The 22820-nt window shown below is 58.4% G+C and overlaps 2 long non-coding RNA genes across 2 annotated transcripts in view; one reads left to right on the top strand and one right to left on the bottom strand.

Moving 5' to 3' along the window:
• LOC138846481 (uncharacterized) overlaps positions 1–22820 on the top strand; it is a 174971-nt gene that overhangs the window by 95656 nt on the left and 56495 nt on the right. The window lies entirely within an intron of this gene.
• LOC138846462 (uncharacterized) lies at positions 14429–15607 on the bottom strand. The gene is made up of 3 exons (XR_016224794.1): positions 15525–15607; positions 15089–15154; positions 14429–14476 (listed from the first exon to the last, which is right to left on the bottom strand). It is a non-coding gene; the product is annotated as an uncharacterized LOC138846462 (long non-coding RNA).

Raw genomic sequence — 22820 nt, forward strand, 5'->3', positions numbered from 1 at the left:
TCTTCTCTGCCGGGTTCCTGTCTCATGACCACCAAGAACCAGTTCGAGTCCCGCCTGTTCCACTTCTGAGCCAGCTCCCTGGGAATGTGCCTCGGGGTCCCAGTGCTTGGACCCCTGCCACCCACATGATAGGCCCGGATGGAGCTCCTGGTTCCTGGCTTCAGACTCTGCCAGATCTGGCTGTTGCGGCCATTTGAGGAATGAACCAGTGGATGGAAGACCTCCCTCTCTGTTGGTCTCTGTCATTCTGTTCTTCAAATAAGTAAATCTTTTTAAAAAGTCGTGGCAAACTCCAGATAAAATTCATCCTTTTGGGCAATTTTAAGTGTACAGTTCAGTAGCATTACGTAGACCGGCACTGTTGTGCAACCGCGAGCACCAGCCATCTCCAGAATTCCTCACCTTGCAAAACTGAATCTGCCCTGTACACACAAACCCAACCTCTGGCAGCTGCCATTCAACTCGCCCACAGAATCATACAGCACGTGTGCCTTTCTGCTTGGCTCACCTCACTTCATATGACATCCTCACGTGTAAGAGGACACCTCAAAACTAAACAATGTGAAAGCTAAATAATTTCCCATCCTACATGCACACCACCCTGAGGGTACCCCATCACCTGTTGATGGGCACAGGGTGGGAGGGGGCACCGTATCCATGGAAATGCCACATCAATCTGGATCAGGACAGCCGGAACCTGGACCTCACTGGGGCACATACTCCTATAAGGGGCAGAAGATTTGCTCCAAGGGTGAGCCAGGTCGCAGTCATAAGTGGAGGCCGGGCAGAGCTGAGGGGGGACATAAGCTGGTTCCAGGGCCCAACACACACACGGGTTCCCAAGCAGGAGGGCACGAGTCCAGCACTTCTTGCCCAAGTCCTGCACCCACGGGCGTGCACGTGGCAGGATGGGTGAGAGCCCTTTCACAGGAAGGAATTGGGACTGACATATTTAGGACTGATGGAGAACATTGACTAGTGCAGAGGAGCCTCCCAGGGAGACCTGAAATCCCTTCAAAGTCTGAGAGCCGAGGCCGACCCCATGGCTCACTTGGTTCATCCTCTGCCTGGGGCGCCAGCGAACCATATGGGCGCCGGGTTCTAGTCCCAGTTGCTCCTCTTCTAGTCTAGCTCTCTGCTGTGGCCCGGGAGGGCAGTGGAGGATGGCCCAAGTGCTTGGGCCCTGCACCCGCATGGGAGACCAGGAGGAAGCGCCTGGCTCCTGGTTTCTGATCGGCGCAGCACGCCGGCCGTGGCGGCCATTTGTGGGGGGGGGGTAGTGAACCAACGGAAGGAAGACCTTTCTGTCTGTCTGTCTGTGTCTCTCACTGTCTCTAACTCTGTGAAATAAATAAAACAAATTGAAAAGTCTGAGCCAGGCCTCCTTGCAAGGAGTCAGCGGCTTCGGGGGTGTGTGACGCTCTGGTCGGGTGAATCCACAGAACACAAACACCACCCATCCCCCTCCTTCGCGGCGCCCCTCCCCATCCCACACCCTGGCTCCGGTTTGTAAACTCCCTCCTCCAGCGCCTCCCCTCCGGCTTCCTCGGGAGCCCTCCCGGCACCTCAAGTCTCCAAGGTGGCGGCCCATGCCCGCCCCGGGGACCAGGACACCCGCGTGAGGAGAGGGCGGCGGGGGGGGGGGGGGTCCCGGAAGCCGAGCCCCGAGGGCGGCGGGGGAAGGGCGGGAGCCAGGTCCACGGTTCCCCGCGAGGGCCCTAACCTAGGGCGGACGTGGGCTGGGGTGTGCGGGGCACCGACACACCTGCCAACGTGCCCGAGTCAGGAACGCACACCTAGTGCGAGACAGCTCGCAGCAACCGCCCTCCGGGGTCGTCGGGAACAGCGCACGCGCCCCCTTCTGAAGCGACCCCCACCCGCACTCCAGCCTCCCGCCTGCACCGACCCGGGCCCGACCGTCCCTGCGCGGGCCGCTCGCTCACCTGGAGCACCAGGACCTCGAGCATCTTCGCCGCGCCTCTGGCCCGCTCGCCCTGGACGACGCGCCCGGCGGCGAGCATGGCGGGCGTGGCGAGCCGCGCGGCCACCGCCGCCGCCCCGGGGGCGGCCCCTGCCGTCGCGCCGGAAGCCTCAGGCCTCTGCGGGGGCCGCGCCCACCAGCTCGACGGGGACTCCAGCTTCCTGCCCTGGACGCGCCCCCGCCTGCAGGCCGGCCGCCACGCCCCCCAGTGCCGCGCCTCGTCTTCCCACCCGACGCCGCCGCCGCGGGCGCGCTCTGGGCTCCTCGTCGGCTCCACCCCGCGCCCCCGGCCTCTCGTAATGGCGCCCGCCCCCGCGCCGGCCTCCAGGCGTCCAGAAGCCACGTGGGCGCCCAACGGCCCCGGACAACAGCCGGCCTTGCGCAGCGCCGCCGTGCGGTGGGGAGGGGCGTGGGGTCCCGCGGTCCTGGCGCGCGGCTCGCTTCCTGGGCCGCGGGGCGCCCGGGGGCTTGGGGACCTGGGCTGGCCTCCCCGCCGGGAGCGCGCGGGACCTGCTGGGCTGTCCACCCCCAGCGTCCAGCGGGCCGCGCTCCCCAGGTCTCTGTGCGGGGCTTGCTTGTCTTAGCGGAAGTGTGCACGACCCCGTCCTCTGAGTGGGCCGGGGTCTGCAGCTCCTGTGACTGAAGCAGCCACCAGAGTTCTCACTTGGAAGGCTCTGTCCCTGCACCCAGAAGAAGCTCCTGGCTTCTGATTGGCCCAGCTCTGGCCATCTGGGGAGTGAACCAGCTGATGGAAGACCTTTCTCTCTGTCTTTCCCTCTCTCTCTAACTAGCACTCAAATAAATAAATAATATTTTTTTAAAAAATGAAAGAAACCTCGACACCCCCCCCCCAGGAAGCTTTTACAGCTGAATTCCTTAGTATTTCAATGGGGGGTGGGGGTGGGCGCAAGGTTTCTTAAGCTCTATGTGGAAATAACAAAATAGTGGAAGACCAGATTAGAGAGAGCATGGGAATTGTTAGGTTCTGTGCTTGGGGGAGCAAGATGTTCAGGTAAGCCTCCAGTTTTAAAAAAATAAGCTCGGCTCTCTCGGTAACTGACTTTCAAGTAAACCTTTAAAAAAAATAAAAATTCAAGGAAAAAAAAAAAGCTTGATTCTACAGGCCCCACAGGTGTGTGCTTGACGTCCCCCAGGAGGACCTTGGGAAAGGACAGGTGTGCGCCTGCGAGTCAGGCAGGAAGCTGCTGATGGGGAGCATGGTGTTCACCTGGTGCTGGGGGGGGGGCGAGGAAGCAGGCTACATACCTGGCAGGCCAGCACACCTGTCGACAGGTGAGACGTGGAAGGTCCCGAGCCTGAAAGGAGGTGGAGAACACGGGCAGGCGATGTGCCAGCGCGGTGGCTGGAGCCCCTGCGTGGGGTGTCCGTCTGCACTTGGGTTCAGTTTCCTGCGATGTGCATGAGAAGCAGCAGGGGAAGGCCCAGGTGCTTGGGTTCCTGCCACCCACGTGGGAGATGCAGCTGTATTTCCTGCTTTCAGCCCAACTCGGCCCTGCTACTGTGGGCACTTGGGGAATGAACCAGTGGATGAAAGATCTCTCTCTCTCCCTCCCTGCCTCCCTCCCTCCCTCCTTCCTGCTCTCTCTCTCTCTCTCATTTTGCATTTCAAATATATAAAATTTTTTTAATGAAGAATGCAAAGGACAACCTTTGTTTTTTTTTCTTTGATTAACTCATGCTGCAAAAGGTGATCCTGAAACATTGTCACAAACCTGCTTCCAGAAAGTGGAACTATTTGTACATCACAGTGGCCTTACCAAGCCCAGGGTCTTTGGCTCACTTGCAGATAGAAATTGACAAGGGGCCAATATGCAACCCAGAAGGGTTTATGGGGCGCTCATGCTCCAACACACGGACAGCACAGCAGGGTGAGCTTCCATCAACTTGCTGTCCTATGGGAGCCGAACAGGTGCTTTCATGGGGGTGGGAAGGCGTGCCTGTTCCCCCAGTGCACACGGCACTTCAATCTGGCTCAAACCCCTGGGCACAGGACACCATGTTGCACCCAGCTAGGTGATCTGCACAGGCACCGCTGATTTGGCTTTCACTCATTTTGCACACGACACACCACAGCAATGGTGCTTGATACCATCACCCCGGAAAGTTCACATGAGGCCATTTTGGGCATGCTTGAACGTTCAGGAGTCCCTACCAGGGCAGCAGGGGTCACTGCCGGTTAGGATCTGACACTCCTCGCTCCTGATTGGTTTGGAGCTAGAAATGGACACGTGTCCAGTTGTGAGGAGCTTGATATTTTTCTAAATGAGTCCTGTTTCTCTCCTGTTGCACTGGGATGGATACTCAAAATGAGGCTGCAGCCACCCAGTCTCTTAAGACTGCAGAGTTTCAGAATCTGTACCTGTAACCTGCTCCCCCCTCCCCCAACTCTGATGCTAATGGGAAGATTTTTTGTTTGTTTTTTAAAAGACCTTGCACCATTGTTTTGGACATTTGGTGCAGCAGTTAAGACACAGCTTGGTATGCTGGTAGCCCCTATCAGAGTGCCTGGATTTGAGGCCTGGCTCCACTTTGAATTCCAGCTTCCTGCTCGCCTAGACCCTGGGAGGGAGTAAGTGATAGCCCAAATATTTGGATCCCTGTGACCCACACAGGAGACCCAAATTGAGTTTGGGGCTCCTGGCTTCAGCCTGGCCCAGCCCTGGCTGTTGCAGACATTTGGGGAATGGATCAGTGGCCAGGAGATCTCTGTCTCTCTGCCTTTCAAATAAACAAATGTAAATAAAAATTCTAAAACTTTACAACATAAACAGGTAGAAAGAGAACAAGGTTGTGGAAAAAAGGAAGACGTAGTATGGTGCTGCCATATCGTCCCCATTGGGTGTCTGGGCCACTTTGGAGCAGAGCAGCTGGGGTTCAGGCTCTGTGGTCTGTAGGAACCCCCAGAAGAGCCCAGGGAAGAGTTGGCCACGTTAAGTGGAAAAAGAAAGCAATGACTGATTACGATGACTTTGCATTTTGGGTCTGGATTTGCCACTCCTTTCCTGATGCGAAGACACCTAAAGCTTAAGAAAAACATTGGGGGCAGGCCCTTGGTGCAGTGGTAAAGCCGCTGCAGCCACGTCCTATATTAGAATACCTGAGTTCAGGCCGGCATCCTGGCTCACTAGGCTATTCCTCCGCCTTGCAGTGCTGGCACACCGGGTTCTAGTCCCTGTCGGGGCACCGGATTCTGTCCCGGTTGCCCCTCTTCCAGGCCAGCTCTCTGCTGTGGCCAGGGAGTGCAGTGGAGGATGGCCCAAGTGCTTGGGCCCTGCACCCCATGGGAGACCAGGACAATTACCTGGCTCCTGCCTGTGGGGAGCAATCCGGACTGGACTAAGTTACTGAAATTAAGACTTATTCTATGCATCTGCTCTCCCACAATATGGCGCTGGGAGAGAAGTAAACAGCTTCCGCACAGCTGCCTCCAGTTCAGCTAATAAACTGTAGGACTTGCTCCTGATTGGAGAGCAGCGTACTCGGCGTGTGGGCAGCCGAGTTAGGATTGGCGGAGGAGGACTATAAAGGAGGAGAGAGACGGCATGCACCGGGAACATCTATGGGGAACATCTAAGGGAACCTGTGCAGCCCCCGAGACGAGCCGGCCGGCGGTGTGCCGCTCCCCTGCGGAAGTGGGGAATGCGGCCAGGGGAAACTGCCCTTCCACGGAGGTGGAAGGGATAGTAGCCAACCCGGGAAGAACCAGCAGCAAACCCGGGGAGGGCCGAGCAGACGAAAGAACAGCGCAGGGTCCTGTGTTGCTCCTCCACGAAGAGGGGGAGCGACACCTGCCATCTGATCAGTGTGGTACGCCAGCCGCAGCAGTCACTGGAGGGTGAACCAACGGCAAAGGAAGACCTTTCTCTCTCTCTCTCTCTCTCTCTCTCTCTCTCTCTCTCCACTCTGCCTGTCAAAAAAAAAATTTTACTCTGAGATTCTTATAATAAATTTAACCCATTTTTTGTGGTTGTGGTTGGTGTGTTCTAATTTCAGTCACTCTCTTCTAAGGTTTTGGCTTACGTTTCATGGCTACTTTCAGTGCTCTCCCTTTTGCATGAGGAGTTACACTCTTGTTTCTGACTGATTTGTAACATCACACGCTGTCTTTAATTCTACCAGCTACTCTTGCACTGAAAAGCACTTGAACAGATATTTCTCTATTATCTCAGGTATTTACTCTGTCCTCTCATGTTTTTTCCTATTCTTTCTAGCACTACCCCTATATGTGAGAATATAGTCTGGAATAATTGAACAAAAACCACGTTATTTTTATCTTTAAAAGGTTGTTTTTAACAAAACAGGTTAAATTTTAATTTTTAACATTTGCAATGTCTTGTTTAAAAAAGATTTATTTATTTATTTGAGAGTCGGAGTTACACAGAGAAGAAGCAGAGGCAGGGAGAGAGAGGTCTTCCATCTGCTGGTTCGCTCCCCAGTTGGCCGCAACAGCCAGAGCTGTGCCAATCTGAAGCCAGGAGCCAAGAGCTTCTTACCAGTCTCCTGTCGCTGCCCCTCTTTGTGGAGGAACGACACAGGACCCTGCGCTGTTCTTTTGTCTGCTCGGCCCTCCCCGGGTTTGCTGCTGGTTCTTCCCAGGTTGGCTACCATCCCTTCCACCTCTGTGGAAGGGCAGTTCCCCCTGCCACCTTCCCCACTTCCGCGGGGGAGCGGCACACCGCCGGCCGGCTCTCTCGGGGGCTGCACAGGTGTTCCTTCAGATAGATGTTCCTGGTGCATGTTGTCTCTCTCCTCCTTCATAGTCCTTTTCCGCCAATCCCAACTCTGCTACCCACACGCCGAGTACGCTGCTCTCCTCCAATCAGGAGCAGGTCCTACAGTTTATTGGTTGAACTGGAGGCAGCTGCGTAGAAGCTGTTTCTCCCTTCTCAGCGCCATATTGTGGGAGAGCAGATGCATAGAATAAGTCTTAATTCCAGTAACAGTCTAGTCCGAGTTGCTCCCCACAGTCTCCCATGCGGTGCAGTTTCTCAAGGGCTTGGGCCATCTTCTGCTTTCCCAGGCCACAGCAGAGGTGCTGGTTCCAGTCCCGGCTGCTCCACTGCCAATCCAGCTCTCTGCATGTTTCCATGTGGGAAACCCGGAGGAAGCTCCTATCTCCTGGCTTCGGATTGGAATAGCTCCATCTGTTGCGGCCAGTTGGGGAGTAAACCAGCAGATGGAAGACCTCTCTCTCTTTCTCTCTCTCTCTCTCCTTATCTTTCTATATAACTCTTTCAAATAAATAAATAAATCTTTAAAAAAAAAAAAAAGAGAGGAGCTGGATTGGAACCAGTGCCCGTATGGGAGGCCGGCACTGCAGGCAGCGGGTTTACTCAATACGCCACAGTGCCAGCCCCTACAGTGTCTTTATCTAGAGCAATTATCCAGGCTGGCACCGCGGCTCACCAGGCTAATCCTCCACCTAGCGGTGCCGGCACACCGGGTTCTAGTCCCGGTCGGGGCACCGGATTCTGTCCCAGTTGCCCCTCTTCCAGGCCAGCTCTCTGCTGTGGCCCGGGAGTGCAGTGGAGGATGGCCCAAGTGCTTGGGCCCTGCACCCCACGGGAGACCAGGAGAAGCACCTGGCTCCTGCCATCGGATCAGCGTGGTGCGCCAGCCGCAGTGGCCATTGGAGAGTGAACCAACGGCAAAGGAAGACCTTTATCTCTCTCTCTCTCTTTCTCTCTCACTCTCACTGTCCACTCTGCCTGTCAAAGAAAAAAAAAAGAGTAATTTTGCAGACTCTCTCTCTCTCTCTTTCTCTATCTCTGCCTCTCTGTAACTACGCCTTTCAAATAAATAAATAAATAAATAAATATTTAAAAAGGAAAACAAAAAAACCAATATGTGATAGTCACAGAAAGAATTCTCTGGATCATGGGCTCTGAAGATTCTCCTGCTCAAAATACTATAGATGAAAAAACAAACAAAAAAGAAATACTATAGGCTTCTAAAAATTAATCAGAATCAAATATTTTGAATGAGCAGTGCATGGTAGAAGTCCTGATAATAAGTGTCAAAGTCAATTAATTATAGGAAGTAAGTCTGGATAATTACTCTATTTTTTTTTCTTTGACAGGCAGAGTGGACAGTGAGAGAGAGAGAGAGAGAGGTCTTCCATCCACTGATTCACTCCCCAGATGGCCGCAACAGGCAGAGCTGAGCCGATCTGAAGCAAGGAACCAGGAGCTTCTTCTGTGCCTTCCACACGGGTGCAGGGGCCCAAGGACTTGGGCCATCTTCTACTGCTTTCCCAGGCCATAGCAGAGAGCTAGATCATAAGAGGAGCAGCTGGGACTAGAACCGGTGCCCATATGGGACACCGGTCCCTAAGGCCAGGGCGTTAACCCACTGGGCCACTGCGCTGGCCCCAATAATTCCTTTTTAAACACAGTAAGCTGGGGCTGGTGCTGTGGCTCTGGCGTAGTGAGTTAAAGCCTCCTCCTGCAGTGCTGGCATCCCATATGGGAGCCAGCTTGAGTCCCAGCTGCTCTACTTCCCATCCAGCTCTCTGCTATGGCCTGGGAAGGCAGTAGAAGATAGCCCAAGTCCTTGGGCCCCTGCACCTGCGTGGGAGACCAGGAAGAAGCTCTGGCTCCTGGCTTCGGATCGGCACACCTGTGGCTATGGGGGCCAGTTGAGGAGTGAACCAGCAGATCGAAGACCTCTGTCTCTCTTTCTCTCTCTGCCTCTCCTCTCTGTGTGTAATTCTTTCAAATAAATAAACGAATCTTAAAAAAAAAAAAAAAAAACAGTAAGCTTATTTCAGTGCAAAAATTTCGAAAGTCACATGACTTTTTCATAAAATGCAGCTTCCACTACGTTTTTGAAGGTCTTTTGTGAATGTGTAGATATTGCCTCACATTAATTTTTTTAAAAAAAAGACTTATTTTATTTATTTGAAAGACAGAGTTAGAGAGATAGAGAAAGAGAGAGAGAGAAATGTCTTCCATCTGCTGATTCACTCCCCAAATGACCAAAATGGCCGGAGCTGTGCTGATTAGAAGCCAGAAGCCAAGAGCTTCTTCTGGGTCCCCCACGCAGGTGCAGAGGCCCAAGGACTTGGGCCATCTTCTACTGCTTTCCCAGGCCATGGCAGGGAGCTGGATTGGAAGCAGAACAGCCAGACTTGGCCAGCATCCATATGGGATGCCAACACCACAGGCCTGGGCTTTAAACCCACTGAGCCACAAGCCAGCCCCTCACATTTTTAAAAGTGCAGGTTTTACATGTCACAATATGTCAAAATTAGGGTCCATGTTGTGGCTTAATGGGTAAAGCTGCTGCCTGCTGTGCCGGTATCCCATGTGGGCTCCAGTTCCAGTCCCGGCTGCTCCACTTCCCATCCAGCTCTCTGCTAATGGCCTGGGAAAGCAGTGGAAGATGACCCAAGTGCTTGGGCCCCTGCACCCAAATGGGAGACCCAGAGGAGGCCCAGCTGCCATTGCAGCCATTTGGGGAGTGAACCAACGGACTGAAATTCTTGCTCTCTCTCTCTCTCGCTCGCTCTCTCTCTCTCTCTGCCTCTCTGTGACTCTGCCTTCCAAGTGAATTCAAGATTAAGCACTTTTGTTTTGTTTTGGCTGGAGGCACTCTATCACCAACAATGACAGAATACGGTTTGCTGGGCATCAGAGCAGAAAAGACACACAATTATTTCGAGCCCAGGGAGAACCCTGTGCCAAACAGGATTCACATCCGGCAACTGCTTTAGGCAAAGAAGCACCCAGAGCTGAGTGCCAGCTGCCCGTTGTCCACCTGTCCTCGGGGCTGGGAGCTTTCTCAGCTTGTCCTGGGTTTTCTGACCTTGCCACTCTAGGGGAGGCCTGGCCAGGGATGACCCAATGTCCCCTACACTGTGCTCTCTTTGGAGTTTGGACTAGGGTTGGGGAGTTTGGAAAGAAAACCAAAGAAATCAGGTCCCTTCTTGTCACCTGGCATCCAGGTGCATGACAGCTGTGGCTGACCACGGGTTATCACCAGAGGACTGTCCACATCTGTCAGGGAGGGGCAGTAGCTCTCCCTGCTGGAGCGGAGTCAGCCATTGACTACTTAGGGTCTCTCTCAGGAGTATTTGTCTCTTCTCCATCCGTCTGCTTATGCAGTTATCTGTTTGTATCAGGATGCACTCACATGTGGGGTTTTATTCATGGTTATAACCCGATATTAAGTTACTCGTCTTGCTGCTCACCGGGTTCCAGATAAGAGCACAAGCAGCTGTCTTGGGCTCGCTTCTGCTAGCGTTTCCATGGACACCCTCGTCTTGTTGGAGCCAACACACTGTGCTCCTGCATCGGAGGCTGGGGGAGCTCTCTGGAGGGTCTAGGCAGAGCAGCACCGCCCCTTGGTGACCCGGCGTGTGGGCCTGTAGGGCTGCAGCCTCAGGGGCTGGAAGGGCTCGGGACAACTCAGTCTGGGGAGATGCCTCTCTCCCGATACCACCTGCTGGTGCTGATGGAGGCACAGGGCCCTTTAAACCGCCCAGGGGGTTCAAGGCTCAAGTTCAGAAAAAAAACTCCATTGCTGTGCTTACGCTGGTTTGCAGGTCATACTTGCTGCTTGTTATGTGAGTTTCCCAAGGCAATGAAAAGGTCGATCATCTTATCTCCTGCAACTTGGCTGCCATCAGACACCTAGAACAAGCCCCTATTCTACACCAAAAACTTCATATGGCAGAAAGCAACACAAAATCACTTTTCCCGGAGCTAACAATGAGCCAATGCAAACACCTAGTGCACTCTTGCAAGAATTGTGCCCCCTCGCCCCGTCAGCCCCACTGCTACAAGCAGGAGTGAACCCGCGAGGCCTTGCTCCTAAGAAGCTCTGGCAAGTGGACGTCACCCACATTAACTCCTTTGGTCAACTTAAGTTTGTCCAAGTGGTGGGAGATACTTATTCAAAGGCTGTATTTGCAGCAGCCCAATCCGGAGAAAAGGCTAGAAATGTGATAAAGGCGGTTAAGTCAGCCCTGCTGGTCCTCGGTGTCCCCTGGAAAATAAAGACTGATAACGGGCCAGCGTATACACCACAGGAATTTAATTCCTTCCTGAGGTCCTGGAACATACAGTGTGACACAGGTATCCCATACCTGTGAGAGACATGTGGGGTCAAGCCAGGGATGCTGCAGCCACGGCCGCCCAGGTCTAGGGGAGAGCACAGAGGTGACACAGGCCCTCCAACCACGGCTGTTCCTATTGTGCTGATCTGTCCCAGAGGTCACGGGCACTCACAGCTGCTGCTCTCCCACCCTGACCCAGTTCCCACAGGGCACAGCTGAATCTCAGGCATTGCCTGCAGGGTCCTGAGTGGGTCTCTGCCTGGGGCTGGGGGCTGTGGAGCTGCCTATGCTCTCCAGGAACACGGGGAAGCTTGCTGCCGCTGGGCACCGGGGTCACAAACTGGAGCAAACTCGTTTCCATGGAACAATTTAATACAGGCTCAGCACCACCTGAGGGTGGCGGTGGGGGAGGGGGCGGGGAGGAGAGTACAGTGGCTCCTGGCACGGCTGTTGTCTTCCAGTGTCAGGGTGTCCTGGCCCCAGGAAGAGCCTGGGCGGTGGGGGCTCAACCAAGTGCATAGGATGCCGTGAAGACACACGGAAGGCTGCTGCCCAGCCTGGGCAGGACAGATGCTGAACTCGGCCTCTCTTCTAGGAGGCACCCATCATCCAGGTGCCCCACAGAATAAGAGGTAAGGAGGCCTCTGGCCAGGGAGGGCACGCGGGCCTGGTCTCCCATCCCAGGGCTGGCTCTGGCCGGCTCCAGCCCGTGACTGTCCCCAGAGTGCGTGGGGCTGCCATGCCAGTAGGGGGGAGTCTTCAGCTGTGGCCCCCAGGCGGGGACAGCCTGCATGGGCCCTGGTTCTGGGGGCTCTGAGGCCTGTGGAGGAGCCCACATCCACAGGCCCTCCCGGCTGCCAGCGTCGGAGCAGTCGTCCTCCCTGTGCTCTGGCCCGCTCAGGTTAGGGAGACTGGGGCACTGGCACAGGCCTCCCCACCTCGAGCACTTTGGAGACTCCGTGGGGCTGGCAGAACCTGGAGACTCTGCGGTCCCCACAGGGGAGCCCAGGCCGAGGGGCTCTGGGCTGCCTTCCCAGCTCTCCTCCTCCTCCATGCCTTCCCTCTTGGTGATGCGGAGGCCAAAGCTTCCTGGAGGACGGATCATCACTGCACGAGTAGCGGGACCCCTGGTCTGCTCCCACACTGCCACTGTGTCCTGAATGGTGATTTTGGCCTTCAGAGCAGTGGGGGCAGGAAGGTGCATCTGGGGGACGCGTGCCTGCCCCAGGGGCCTGCTGCACTGTTCGATGGCCTTGGCTGGAAGAAGAAGAGACGCGGTTTGCTTCTCCACAGCCCCCGTCTGGCCTGCAGGGTGCCTGCCCCGACCTCATCCTGGGGTCCCCATCACCACGTGTGACGCTGAGGACTCTTCCAGGCTGCTGGCCCCAGACGGGAGGGTGTGTGCAGCCCGGGCAAGGGGAGCCCTGGGACACCACCGGCTCCTCCTGCACAGCCCCACAGGGTGGATGGCCCTGAACTCCTTGCCTCACTCTCATCTCTGGGGACACAGGCACCAACTCAGGACCCCATCACCTACCCCACCTGACCTGCTGCGCCCTAACAGTGCATTGGCTGATTTCCCGCATCTGAGTCCCTCCTACATGGCTGGAAAGGAACTGAGCCTAAGATGATGGGGGTGAGAGCTGGGGCTGTGGGGCAGACATGGAGTCTGGTTCAGGACTTGGGGACAGGGAATGCAGTTTCTAAAGAGGTGGCAGGGGTGCCCTGTGTCCTCTGCCCCTGGGCCACTGTCTCTTTCCTGGTGAGACTGGGCTGTCACCGCTACTGTCCCATGAGCACCCAAGGAGGCAGCACCTGGAGGCACAGTGGGGCCTCCCCAGTGCCTGGACAGCCTGCACCTGGGCTCCCACTTAGAGCCTCTAGAGCTGGGACAAGCCCATCTCTGCTCTGCATGGGGACCCAGGCGCTCAGGTCCATGATGGCAGCAGCAGCAGGGGATGAGCACGGGGACCCCTCCCCACTAGAGCCCAGAAGCCAGCGATGCTCCGGGTCCCGCTGCCTTCTGTTGGCCCGAGGCTAGGGCTGCAGAGCCCACACTCTTGTTTTCTGCCGTGGGGCCCCCAGCCCTGCCTCTGTGCCCAGCCCTGCTCGCAGGAGTGCACTTGGCCCCCACAACTGGGCTCAGGGCACCTGGGCCTTCCAGGGGTTCTCAGATGGCTGAAGGGGATCCAGTGCCGGTAGCCTTTACATCACTGCACAGGGTCTCCCACAGCCCCACCTCCCTCTAGCCCTGCCCACATGCAGGTGGGAGCCCCGCCCACCCCTGTCCTAGGAGGGTCCTGTGTGCAGACAGCTGTGGTCATCGGGCCAGGAGCCTGTGTGGGGTCAGTTGGGGAGGGGCCCCCTGGGCAGGCAGGGCCACTTCTCATCTTGCTGGAGTGGGGGTCCAGCTGTGCTCCAGGCTCCTGGGGGCACTGAGCCAGGGCACCTGCTCCTGACCTGGGCAGGGTAGCTCAAGGCGGGGCCTCCAATCCACTCCAGAGTGGGGGTCAGCCGAGGAGCCAGAGCCACAAATGTCCTGAGGACAGCTCCACGGCCCGGCCCCAGAGTGGTGGGGGGAGAGCCGGCACCCACAGGAGGATTCTGGGAAGCTGCCCGAGGCCCTGCCAGGCCATGCTGACAGAGCTTCAGAAAGCAGAACTGCTGAGCCCGGGGAGGACAAGGAGGACCAGGAAGAGGTGAGGCCCTGGGCGGGGATGTCAGGGCCTGGCACTCCCACTACTGACTCCCCCAAGGGAGCATGGGACGGGGCCATGTGCTGGACTCACCTTCGGGAGGCAGGAGGCACTGGAGCTTCCCCAGCTCACGCATGGAGGCCCGCAGCTGCCTGATGACCGCGTCCTCGCTCAGAGACCAGGCCTGCTTCAGGGTCACCTGCAGGAACTCCCGGAGGTGGTCCCGGGGCATCTTCAGCAGGCGCTCTAGACATGGGGGTGGGTGTCAGGCTGGGAGGGGCCCTAGGGATGGCGCAGCCACCATGGCTGCTCCAAGCCCTGTCCCAGCACCAGACATGGGCTGCAGACACCCTTGGACACCCTTGGGTGTCACACCAAGCACTAGAGGGACTGCTCAGGGGCCAATTTCCAGTGCGATGACCCTGGCCACTTCTCCTTGTGGTCTGTGGGGGCCTGGGATTGGGGATGCAACAGGGGGATTCTCAGTGCCCTCCTGAAGGGAACCCAGGCCTCCCCAACCCCCTCATCCCTCCCTCAAGCCCTGCTCACGAGGGACAGGCAGGGGACCCCCAGCTCCTCCGTCCCCAGCACCCGGGCCTCTGTGGGCCCTGAGGACTCACTGTTATGGATCTTGAGGGCCGTGTATGCCATGGTCGGGAGCACGTGCTCGCCCTCCAGGATGTATATATCCCATATTCTCAGAGCCAGGGGGAATGGCACCTGGGGACAGAGGCATTGGAGGACCCGCCCATCAGGGCCTCAGCAGGGCCCACAGGGGTGGGTGTGCAGTGTCACTCCCCTAGGACAGAGGGAGACTCCAGGAGGCTGATCACACAAGAAGGCCAGAGCTCCTCCTGGGAGGGGAGGGGAGGCCATGCCTCATGGCCACATCCCTGCCCACTCAGCGAACCAGACCCAGAGAGGATGACCATGTCCTGTCCTGGACCCTGGGGGTCTGCACACTTTGGAAGCCACACTGGAGATGCCAGACACCCCAGGGACCTGGGGAGGGGTCAGCCCTTGGGCTGTGCTGCCACCAGCCTCTGCCTCGGGGGGTCTATGGATCTCCTGCCTCTCACTGTAGGGCTCTGGCCTTTGCCAGGCTCTCAGGATAGGTCCTGGTGGGACCTGTCCCCTCCTTGCTGGCTCTGAGGCTCAGCCTCAGCTTGGACCACCCTTAGCAGGGCTGGACAGGGCCTGCCTGGTCTGCACAGCAGGCTCCCTCCTGTGTCTGCTGGGGCTGGGGGAGCTCAGAGTCACAGGCCACCAGCACCAGAGAACCAGGCACTGGGGCAGGAGCTTCCCTGGGCAAGGGGTCCCCGGGGCACTTACCCCATCCAGGAAGCACTGGATGTACCAGTGGGTGGTGGAATCCTCCAGGCACACACCCTCCTTCTCCTAAGAAAAGGCAGAGGCAGAGGGGGCTCAGGGCCCAGGGCCCAGGGCCCAGGCCTGACTCCCTCTAATCTGAGCCCTGGGGCAGAGCCCCTGGGTGCAGGAAGCCCAGCAGCAGGGGCATCCCCCCTCCCAGCCATGCAGGTTCCTGAAGGGACACAGGTCCCTCCTTCCACTCTGCTCTGGGGACAGCGTCTCCCTTCAATCTACGCCAACTCTGGGGGACCAAGTGCTGGACAACAAACCAACACCCAAGCTGCCGTGGACCCCCGTAACCAAGGAAAGTTTTGGTGAGGATGTGGCCTCCCCTGGCTCAGGAAGCAGTCCCATGAGCCCAGAGCCCCCAAGAGGAGAAAGGAGATGCTTAACTTACCAGGTGTTTCTCCAGGGAGGGGAGCACGCGATGCACAATGAGCCCCAGGTGTTGCTGGAATCGCTCCAGTTTGGGGGTGTTTGGTTTGTAGAAACCTGAGTAGAATCAGCCACACCCTCATGTGAGAGCCTCCTCCTAGGAAGGCTGGAGAGCCCCAGGCCTGGGTGGGGTGCTTCTGAGCATTGAGGGTCAGGGGAGGCTGGACCAGGGGCAGGTGGGGATGAACGTGGCCAGGGCAGAGGATCTGCTTGGGAGGTGGGTGCAGGTGGGTGACTGTGTGCAGCCCAGGCCTGGCTGCCCCCTGGAGCCCGCTGGGGTGGGTGCAAGTCAGACTGGGTGCCTCCTGACCATTCCAAGACTCAGGAGCGAGGAGGGGTGACCCTACAGGGGATGCTGCCTTCCACAAGTTCCCTGGGTGTGGCTCTGTGCTTGAGAGTTGTATACAGACATGTGAGGCAGAAGAGTCAGAATCGACCTGAGTCACTGGACAAGGACAGGACCCCTTGTTCTGAAGGTTCTCACACCCAGGATGGCCATGGCCAAGCTGCAGGGCCTTTGGGTGGTGGTAAAAGAAGGGGGCTGGCTCAGTCTGGGAGGCCTCTGCCAGCCCTGGCTTCCTGGGAGCCCCCCCCCACACTGTGACACTGTCCTGCACATTCAGGAGCCAGTGAGGGCCGTGCACGGACTTGCATGCACTGGGCCCCACACGCCATCCACCTACCGTGCATCGCGTGCTTCCTGCTTTCCATGAGCTGCACTAGGGCCCAGAAAGAGTCCTCCTCGGGCATATACATGAGCAACAGCGCCACCACATGGCTCAGACCCTGGCTGTAGCCCACCTCCTGCAAGATCCCAGAATACCTTTAGGAGACCTCCCCTGGCAAGAATGATATCCTAGGATGGCCCACCTCTCAGGCAGATCAGGGTCACCCACTGAAGGGTCCAGGAAGATTTAGGCACAGGGAGCCCCTGTGCCTGAATCCTGCCACTTGGTGTCAGCTGCCCAAGAATTGGAGCCCAGAGAAGTTCTCCAAGTTCCTGGAGGGAATCCTGCAGGGCCTGAGCTTAGGCAGCACAGGGGGAGAGCTCAAGTATGGACACCTGTTACCCCCAAGATGTCAGCATGGGCCAGGTTGCTGTGGGAATCCAGATCCATGCCCATGGAAGCTTCTGGACCCCTGAGCTCTGCAGGTGAGCCGGTGGCCCTTTCTCACATGAGGAAGAAGTAAGCCAGGAAGTGCTACCAGGACCGGAACAGGAGGTGTGCCTCTGGCATGGGTGCAGGCCTGGGCTTCCTGAATGCCAGGCCCCCCTGGGAACCAGGGCACCAGGCAGGGTTGGCCAGTGGCAGGTCAGGGGGGTGGGGATGTCCAGGCCTTGCTGGGTCACCCATGGAGCCCTGCGCCTGCTCCACTCATGGGAAAGTCTGAGTGGGTGGTTGTGGCAGTGGCGCTGTACAGAGTGGGATTCAGGCCCATGGGTCCAACCACAGGGCTGGTGGGTGTAATGGCATCAGTGGGACCCAGAGCAAAGTCGTACACCTGATCTGCCCTGCCTTCGCCCCCCGCCCCACTGCGTGGAATGCTAGTCCTGGGAGGGGCATCCCAACACGGCCAAGCTCCTGGGGTCTGGAGACCAGCCCAGGAGAAGGCTGCCTTTCTCCTCCCAGAACTTGAGGTTGGGTCCAAGAGGCTCAGAGCCTGGCCTCCACTGCTCTTCCTCAGAGCTGTGGATGAGCGAGGCCCCCTCAACCCAGGCTGGGATCTCTGTGACCAGGGGTGCCCTGCAGGGACTGCCGGGATAGCACCTGCGCTATGATCCCAGAATACTCACGGGATTGTAGACGGAATAGGCCATCAGTATGTGGAATAAGGCCTGTTGGCTGGAAGAGAGAGGACAGAGGCCGTGTGTCTTGTGCTGCCGAGGCTCTCAGTGCAGCTCTGCCTAACAGAGCCTGACAGCCACACGCAGGGCCCGTGACACTCTGCTCATGTGCAGTGACGTCGTCAGGGCACCTGCGTGTTGTCCACCATGTGGGTGAGCGCCGCCTGCAGGGACACGCACACCTCCCAGGGCGCAGTCACGTGCACTTTCATTTCCCAGGTGGGTGTTCAGGGCACAGGTGAGCGTCCCACTGTGGGAGTGCAGTCCCGTGTGTCCAAGCTGTGGAGAGTCAGCCTCCCATGCACATTCAGCCTTGTAGGGAGCAGCACCCGGCGTCCTCAGTGGTTTTAGTTCCCCCCTCCCACAGCTGTGCACTGGTGCCCCTTTGTGGTGTAGGGAATAAGCGTGTGTTCATGCGCTGAGGAGGTGAATTTTGTGTGCGTTCATGAAGGGTCCCCCCCGAGCCTGTGTTCCCGGGGTACTGGGGGGCTGCCCACTGCTTCCTTGTGACTGAGTTGAAGGGCTCCTTGAATATTCTGGAAACAACACCTTTATTAGATAGATTGCTACTATTGTCTCCCCTGGTGTTTCTTTTCATTTCATTCTCTCCACAGTGTCTTTGGGAAAGTTTGTGTACTATAGAAAAGGCAAGTTTGTTTTCTGTGCTCAATGAACTGTTTTAGGCTTGCACCCAATCTTCCCTAGGGACCCCATGTGCCCCAGGACCCTTGCTCCTCCCACCCGCGGGTCCTCCCCAGCCCAGAGGCCTCACTTCATTCCGTAACGTTCCCGGAACATGAGGTGGTTTCTGAAAGTCCATGCGATGGCGGAGTCGATGTGATGGAAGTGAGTGGCGCCCAGCCTGGCCAGCTCTTTCATCTCCTGCAGGGCAGGGACGAGGGGGAGGGGCAGCCTCAAGAACTGCACAAGCCCCATTGCCACACAAGGACCTCAAGTCCACGTCAGCTCTTCTGGCTGACAGGGAGTTCCCTGCAAGCGCTCATTCCTTTCTGGGTCCCGCCTTGAGGGAGGGTCATGGGCTCCCTAACTTGCCTCAGTGCCCACGTAACCCTGATGGTCAGCAGCAGACAGGGGCTCTGAAAGGTCCCTGTGCACTCCCCCTGCCTGCCTCAGCTCTCAGCACGACGTGGTCTGCCCCCAGCCAGGCTTCTGAGCCTTCTCACTGACATCTCAGGCCCTGCCCTCCAGGAGTCAGCCACAGCCTGACCACTGCTCCATGCTGCCCCCTGCTGGAGGGGCCCATCTCCATCTCGACATTGCAAGCCGCCCTTGGCTTGGAGCTGAGCCTGGGCAATGACTGTCTCCAGGCCCAGCTCCCAGGGCCAGCCCCAGACTGCAGACTTGGGGGAGGCAGGGTGGGCCACACAGCTGGGCCCTGCTCCCTGATGGCAGCCAGGGGCCATGAGAGCCAGCTGCAGCTGACAGCCCTCTGCCCACACCAGTCCTCACTCCCTCCTTTCCCAGAAGCATTGAGAGCTGTGTGACCATTGGAGCGGCCTCTCCAGGCAAGGGCAATGCCAGGGGCTGCAAGTCCATGTGAAGGCAGGGCCAGCTGTGGGCAGGCCTAGGTGAGGGCCGGCCAGCTGCGGGCAGGCCATGTTAGCACAGAGCCTGTGGGGCTCCCTACCTCACACCATTGTGATCTCATCCTGGGAGACCCCCGCCCATCAGGGACCAGCAAGTCCTCTCTTCTGGCCGTATGCCAAGCTGCCCAGGTGAGCTCAGCTGAGAGCAGGTTAAAGCCTCTGGCACAAAACACACCTGTCCAGTCCCAGCTGGGTCTGAGGAGACGTGGAGGAGGCACTGACTAGGATCTAGGGAGAGGAAGGCAGGATGGGGAGGAGGCTCCCGAGGGCTCAGTGAGGGACGGTCCTCCACGGAGACTCAGGCTCCTGAGCAGGCCCGAGCAGGCCGGGCCCCCTTGGGCTGAGTGCAGAGCCGTACCGCGTATTTGCCCGGGTTCTGGGCCTTCCTCTTGTCCACCTCCAGCATCACGGCCCACACCTTCCCACGCACCTGGGCAGGGATGCCTTTGTAGATTCTGCGCTGAAACTACAGGAAAGAGGAGGCTCTGGTGAGTGCTGAACGTGGCCACTTGTGGAGGCAGCGCAGGGTGAGACAGCAGAGGGAGAAGCCAGGGGCTCCCTGTGTATTGGCAGAGGGAGTATCTGCCCAGATGGGGGCCTTATGACCCACAGTGACTGGAGGGCCAAGGGCTCAGGGGCACCGGCTCTGCCGTGTACGGACTGCCCCCTACAGGGCTCCTGGAACCACGCCTGCCCTGCATCCGGGATTGTCTTCAGCAGTGACTTCAGATTTTCTACCAGGACAGTGTCCTGTGTGTATGGGGAGGTGTGCCCATGACCTGTGTCTCTAGGGACTGGACAGTTGCCCCTGGGCATCTGAGAGGCAGGCGGTGCCTGGCACAGGAATGGGCACTGCTCAAACCCCAATTCAGCTCTCAGTGTTCCCAAGGGGCCCTCATCGCCACGGTACCTTGTCACTGCCGCGGTATTTACTATGGTTCTTGATCATCTTTATCCACTTCTGGATCCTTCTTACCTCCTGTTTACGCTGGAAAACGAGACAGGATGGCGTGAGCCCAGCTTGGGGCTCTGAGAGGGGCCCTCGGATGCAGCTCAGGAGCTCTGTGGGCGCTCAAATGGAAGGAGCCAGAAAAGGCACAGACCGTGAGCCCCAGATCTTCTGTCTGGGGGAGCATCGGTGGCCTGGCCTCTGACCCGAGCTGCCCCTTCGTCAAGGAGAGCCCCTGAGCTCCAGCCAGGTCACTCCCAACCATGCCAATGAGTCAGGGCGGCCGACAGCAGACACCCCTGAGCTGCGGCTCACTTCTGGGACAGGTGAGTGTGGTAAGATGTCAGCAGGTGCCGTGTAAGTACCGCATCGCAGGACCTTATGGCGCTCCCACTCACCACTGCCGAGCCCCACGTGCCCCCTCTGCCCAGCTCTGCTTCCAGATGACTGGCCCATGGCCAAGGACTTGTCCTTACCTTTGCCCCCGGGGTGCTGTCTTGGGGCAGCTTCTGCTCACTGGAAAGCAAGGGAGGCGGAGAGGTGAGGACAGGACCACAACAGGCACCGCGACCTCCCTAGTGGGCCAGGGAAGGACCAGCTTCATCCTCTCAGCCCAGGGGACTGAGATGGGGAGGGAGGGGCTGGTGACCATGAGCACAGGGAGCCTAGGGCCAGGCAGGGGCCCTTGCTGCCAGTGGGGGGCTCCAGGCCTGTCAGAGGTCCACCTTCGTGGGTGTGTGGCAGCCCCCCACAGCGGTTGTGGGGTGGCTGTCCTGAGCAGGGCCAGGCTGCCCAGGGCTGAGGCAGCTATATCCCCACATCAGCTCTGCCCAGGACGTCACCCTGGAACTGACTGAGTCTGGGTGGCCTGCCTGAGAGATGCTCAGTGCTGTGAGTGTGCACCTGGGGCTCGAGGTACCTGGGACCCCCACACCCCTCAGGGTCCCCCACTGCCCACCCTCCCCCCGTGCCCTGGCCTCCTGAGGTCATGCGCCCCACCTCACCCCCTCCTCTGTCAGCCCAGACCCTGACCATCTCTCCACCACTCTGCTCCTACTTATTCTCCAGGTTCTGGCACAACATGGAGGCAGAAGCCCTTATCCCCGTGCTAAGGTGGGCTGCTGAGTCATGCCAGAGATGGCCCGAGATGGCTCCATCCCTCCAGGTCACCGGAGCCCACCCTCCAGCAACGGGGCCTCTCTCCCCGACATCTGTGGGAACAGCCTCCACGTCCGACTCCTGCCCCCAAATGCTGACCAGTGACTGCCTGTGACCACAGCTGGGCTCAAGGTCGGGGCCGGGGACAGGTGTGCCGCCTCATGTTGGGGTTTCTGACCCCAGTCCCGCCCTGGGGTGAGCTGGGGTGTGGAGGACTCACTGCAGGAACCCAAGCCTGTCTGGGACGAGGCAGCCGCCCTCATCGTCCTCTTCTTCGGGCACCAACAGTGCCGCTCCTCGGCGTCCCTGCAGCCGAGAGGGGACCCGGATGAGAAGTCACTGGGGGAGCTGTCCACCTGCCCCCTCCCCCGTGTCCCCAGGGAGGCGGGGTCTGGCTCTCACAGGCACAGTCCTTGAGGCAGGGCCCCACCTCCTCCCCCAGTACCCTGGCCAGTACCTGCTCATATTTATTGATGAGTTCTGCTCGCTCCTGGGCCCTCCGGGACCTCAGGGCGTTCATATCCAATCTGTAAGACACACACGCACATGGGAGCCAGCACTGGGGAGCCCACAGGAATGCTGCTTTGAGGGCTGTCCCCCTGGTCAGAGGTGGGGCAGCCACACAGCCAGGCAGGCGGGCACCTGGTGGCCGGGTCCTTGGATTATGACTTGTGCAGAGCTCATTGACTACGGACGGTTGGGGAAGGACAGCCCCCACCTTGCCTCCCCTGCCCTTGGAAAGGATGCTCCTCCCCCAGGCTGGCAGCCACGTGTCCTCCAGGGGGCCCAAGTCCCAAGTCTACGGGGCTCCCTGGCCTGCTCCCAGCTCCCGCATCTCTGGGGCTCTCAGAGCCGGCCTCCCTGCCCACCTGATACCAGCTGACCCGACACCTAGTCTTGAACCCGTGTCCAGACACAGACTCACACCCAGGCCCATTCAACACTGGTGACCAGCAGAGCGGGAGGAATGAGACGACTGTGTACACACTCTGCACACAGGGGCAGCACTCAGAGCTCCACCACATCGCCCATGGAATCCGGTGTGGGAGACCAGGGCCGCCCCCCTGGCGGGACCTTCCCCACACCACAGCTCGTTAGAGCAAGTGCCACTCACTTCCATCGCGAATCCATGTGATTCTCTGAAATGCGCCTGCTGCCTACACTACCAACTGGTCAGTTGGGCAGTAGACGCACTACTGGCCTCTGGTCGCCTCCCAGCCCAGAGTGCGCATCTCAGTGACTGTGACATCACAGAAGCCTGCCAGCCAATCCCTAGTGGCTCTGCTGTGGCAGGGCTCAGGGTCCTCAGGCCTGGCTTCATTAAAGGTCACCACAAGTGGGGCCTGTGTTCTCCCCAGGGCCCAGGTGAAGAGGGCAGGGCTCTGGCAGAACTGCCCCGGAACCAGGGGTGCCAGGGCCCTCTGCCACCTGCCGTCACGGTCCCAAGTCTCAGGCAACCGGCACCTCCCGCCCCTCCTTTCTGCCTCTGCAATTGTATTACAGCCCAACTGTGAAGGCCTCTTTCTTAGAACAGAAGGTCGCATAGGGAGCCCCACATAGACCTGTCCCCACACTCGGGGCTGCCCTGCCATGACCTGAACTGAGACTCCCGGGGGAGCAGCCTCCTGTCCTACCACAGGCCCCACCCCAGCACTGCCACCCTCTGCTGCCCCTCCTGCTCTGTTCCAGCCCTTCTCC

Source organism: Oryctolagus cuniculus, chromosome 18 (assembly GCF_051225735.1).
Source record: "Oryctolagus cuniculus isolate XC-2025 breed Fujian yellow rabbit chromosome 18, ASM5122573v1, whole genome shotgun sequence".
Taxonomy (NCBI): domain Eukaryota; kingdom Metazoa; phylum Chordata; class Mammalia; order Lagomorpha; family Leporidae; genus Oryctolagus; species Oryctolagus cuniculus.